The following is a 4,737-nucleotide window of genomic DNA, read 5'->3' as shown; positions in this document are numbered from 1 at the left end:
ATAGGAACAGCATATTCGCCTGCAAATCTAGTCCACGCTTCCATCACTATCAACGAAACAACCTTATACCGTCGTGTTGAACTCTAACTAAACTAAACCCTATATATAGCTCTAAACTGTCAACAAAAGAAAAGACAACTCTCTCTCTCTCTCTCAAAAAAGAAAGAATCCTTTTTTTTTTTTTTTTTTTTTCCTTTCTTTTAGCTTACATGAAAGTCTAAAATAACGCAGTAAAACTTTTTTTTAAGAAATTTGGTGTTAGAACTCTTTGAATATCTTACTAAATGGCGCCATTGAAAGTTCTTTCAGCGCTCGACTCTGCAAGAACACAATTTTACCATTTCAAGGCAATCATCATAGCAGGCATGGGCCTCTTCACGGATGCATACGATCTCTTCTGTATCCCTCCGATTATGCAACTCATCGGACGGGTTTACTTCGAGAATGAGCCAGAGTCCAGAGAATACCAAATCCAACCAACTGTTTTGTCAACTTTGTTGGGCATAGCTCTTTTGGGCACGGTGATAGGTCAACTGGTGTTTGGTTGGTTTGGGGATCGAATTGGAAGGCGCAAAATGTATGGACTGGCATTGATCATCATGATCTTGAGCTCATTCGGATGTGGTATTTCTATATGTTCTACTAGGAACTGTGTTTTGGTGAGTCTTTCCCTTTTCAGGTTCATTCTGGGGTTTGGGATTGGTGGACCCTTTATCGGCTACGATTATGTCGGAGTTTGCTAACAAGAGGACCCGTGGAGCTTTCATAGCCGCTGTGTTTTCAATGCAGGGATTTGGGATATTGGCTGCTTCAACAGTGACGATGGTGGAGTGTGACATATTTGACCATGTATCACACAATGTTTCGAAAGATCTAACGCCCATGGCAGTTGATTTTGCATGGAGATTGATACTGATGCTGGGTGCAGTCCCAGCTGGACTGACATGTTATTGGCGGATGACCATGCCTGAAACTATAAGGTACTAACATCGACCATTGTCCATGTCCTATCTTGTTTATTGTTTTTCTTTAATTTTTTTTGTTTTTATTTTGGAGATAGATTATTATTCTTCATCAATATATAATTATGTCCATACTTATCCTGAATTAACTATTTGGTTTTGTTTCTCAAAAAAAAAAAAAAAAAAAAATGGTTTTTCTTTTGGTTTCATTTAAGTTGTTTTCTTTCTTTCTTCCTTCTTTTTCTTAAAAAGTAGGTCTAATATAAAAACCAATCGTAATATTTTCAACTAGAAATCAGAATTAAATCACCTTCCCCCAATTTTTATTGTTCATAATATTTTCAACAAGAAATCAGAATTAAATCACCTTCCCCCAATTTTTATTGTTCATACCTTCATTTTTTTTGCTTTCTTTATTATTTAATTTCAACATTTCTTTCGGGTTTTTTTTTTTTTTTTTTTTTGATATCTCATTTATATGTCAAAGAAAACCAACCATATTTTAAGGCTCAAAATGTATACAATTTTGTAATATCTAAACTTTGTCTTAAGTATTTTATATGTGTGTATATATATATATATATATATATATATAAAATTGTGTGTGCTTTGATTGCATGCACAACATATGTGCATTTACATATGTATGTCCATGAGAGTATAGAATGGAATCAATGGATACATATGTATGTGGTTATAAATTAGTCCCTCTTAAGAGGAATCCTCACTCCACAACTATAGCTGTCAAAATTTAATTAATTATTTTTTTTTCCCATTATGTATTGCTGGATTTCAAAATAGAATTATTTGTACCAACTACCAAGTACCAACAGATAGACATGATCAGGTCAAAATCATCCAGGCTTTAAATCCAAGGGATAAAAAGTACGAAATTTGTTATAACTCGAAAGTGATTAGAAAAATGATAAGAGGAACTCAAAATCTATTCGTGGTAATTTCTTATTCTTCATAAATAAATAAAAAATATATATGTATAAGCAATACGATCTCGAAGCAATTAATTAATTACAAAATTAAACTCTATAACTTAAAATTGTTTTCAAGTTAAAAGTACGATGATTCAGGTTCATAAATGTTTACATTTTAATAAAATTTCTAACAAATTTTACTTAAGGTTTATCTGATGGCTACAGATCATTTCATGTAAATCCTAAGAGGAATCTTAACTCTGAAAAATAAATTACAAATACAACTTTTTATTATTCATGTGAAAAAACCCTTATAAATAAGTACAATACTGTCTAGTATTCACATAAATGAGTTTTTATAGTGCTAATTAATCCTATTATATAAAGATGGTTTTACACTAATAACCAATTAGTGTTTATGTCTAATAATAAAGAAAAATCATAATAACACAGACGTTATGATTTTAAAATACTATTCTATCCATCAAATTAATAAAAGAAAAGGATGCAATCAATATATTAACGCCCATATTACTCTATAATGAATTAATGATACCAAAATGAATTTGAAATGTCTATAAAAATGAGTAAAAATTGAATTGAAACATTATTGAATACATTTTGTTTGATAATAAAATTGTTACAACGTTAGATAATTAGATAATTCAATTGTTATAAAAGAAATTAAATATACTACTGAATTATAAAATTCTTGATGAAGATAATTAAATATATGTTTCTTGTTCGTGAAAATAAAGTTATGGGGTCTCTTTTTAATTCTTTTAAGTTTTAACTGAATATTAAGGTATAAATATTAATCTGTTTGTAAATAGCGAGTCTTTGTGGAACCAAAAAAGAAAAAAAATGTAAATAAATAAAACCACACGGTGAGTCCGGTAACAAACAAGGTAGGTCTAGCTGCTAGGGCATGTTTCATCAAACGTTCTGATTTTGTTTGTTTTTCCTAAGGTAGTTTTTCTTTTCATGTAATGGTATTTTGCTTTCATTATATTTGTGCATATATGAACGTTTATAGGTAAATATGAATGGTATGCATGTAAATAATTGGTGTTACACACATTAATTTTAATTCAATCCTACATGTTTTAATTCTTAATTCTTGTTGTGTCTGTAACATTTTTCAGAATTGAACTAGTTTCTAAGTCTTATTGTAAAATTTTGATTCTTTCATAGTAGATTCAAGTTTACCTTAAGGATAGATAGGTTAAATCCTCCTCAGGTTTTTACCGGTTTAGTTTCCTGGGTCATCATATCATTGTGTTATTTATCTTTCCGTTGCTATGCATGATATGATTATTTGATTGTGATAACCTAGATCTGGAATTTGGACTAAGTAATAACTTGGCTAATTAACTAAGTTAATCCAATTGTGTTTTAAGGAGTCTAAAAACATACAAAGTCAGTTCCTTTTGACCTATTATTATTCATTTGTTTATGACAGATATACTGCTTTGGTGGAGCAAAATGTTCTCCAAGCAGCCAAGGACATGGAGAAAGGGTTAGATGTTCCAATAAACCAGTTTATAGAAGAAAATCCACCACCACTACATCCACCATCCTATCCCCTTCTGTCAAAGCAATTCTTTCGTTGCCATGGCCGTGTTCTATTCTCTTGTGTCGCTTCGTGGTTTCTTGTTGATATTGTCTTTTACAGTAGCAATCTCTTCCAATCTCCGATATACAACCAATATGTGCCAAAGGCAGATAAAGTCAATGCCTATCAAGATGCTTGCAATATAGCAAAACTACAAGGAATTGTAGCAATATGTTCCACAATTCCAGGCTACTGGGTCACTGTTTGCTTCATTGATCGCATTGGAAGAGTCAAAATCCAACAAATTGGGGTTTTTTTTTTTGCATGGCAAATGTCTATTTAGCAATTGGGATACCCTATTACATATATTGGGAAAACAACACAAATATAGGATTCATGATCCTATATGGGCTCACATTTTTCTTCTCCAATTTTGGTCCAAACACTACCACTTTTATTGTGCCTGCAGAACTTTTTCCAACTAGATTTAGAACAACATGTCATGGCATTTCTGGTGCCCTTGGGAAAGTGGGGGCAATTATTGGATCTGTTGGATTTTTGTGGCCTAGCAGATTGATGCGGCTGTGAAGGCATGGTGGCTATCGCGCTTTACTGCCTTGTGCTATATATAATATGTAGCAAGAGAACTTCAGAGATAGAGATTTGAGAATTGAAGGATTTAGCAGCTGGAAGCAAAGAAAGAAACCATATATATAGGCAACTAGGCATTCTTATTCCTTGTCATCAGTTAATCGTGTGTGTGACTCTGAAATAATTCTAGTTCCACACTTTCACATATATTTTGCCACAATTATTTTACTGAATAAATTGTGATTAACTATTTCTTATTGTCATGTAAACCTATCATTTTTTCTTCACTACTCACAATCTAGCACATAGAAAAATTGTGATAATTACAAAGTGTGTGATTTTTTTTTTTTTTTTTAAGAAGTAATTACAACATGCTGTTAACTTTACAACTCAAACCCTTTTCCCTCTAAATCCCCCCCCCAAGCACTTTGTACATGAAGAATTTCTTTTGATAATAAAATATTTACAAAGTCTCTTACCGTAGTGTAAGAAAGAAAAGCGTTACAACCACCGTTTGACCATAGAGAATAGAGGAAGTGAAAAGTTCACATCTAGACATGTGTTGAAGTTGACGGCTCTGACTTAGACAAGCTTAAGCAAAAGAAACTCTCTAATCTTATCTATCTATAATCTCTAATATATATATATATATATATATATATATATATATATATATATTTTTTTTTTTTTTTTTGAGATT

General features: G+C 31.6%; 1 pseudogene; it reads left to right on the top strand.

Moving 5' to 3' along the window:
- The first annotated feature begins 284 nt into the window (after window positions 1–284).
- LOC115964789 lies at window positions 285–4,034 on the top strand (annotated as a pseudogene).
- The last annotated feature ends 703 nt before the right edge of the window (window positions 4,035–4,737 follow it).

The sequence above is a fragment of the Quercus lobata genome, chromosome 10 (genome assembly GCF_001633185.2).
Source record: "Quercus lobata isolate SW786 chromosome 10, ValleyOak3.0 Primary Assembly, whole genome shotgun sequence".
Taxonomy (NCBI): domain Eukaryota; kingdom Viridiplantae; phylum Streptophyta; class Magnoliopsida; order Fagales; family Fagaceae; genus Quercus; species Quercus lobata.
Note: the sequence above shows the minus strand (reverse complement) of the source record. Positions and strands in the feature narration are given on the sequence as shown.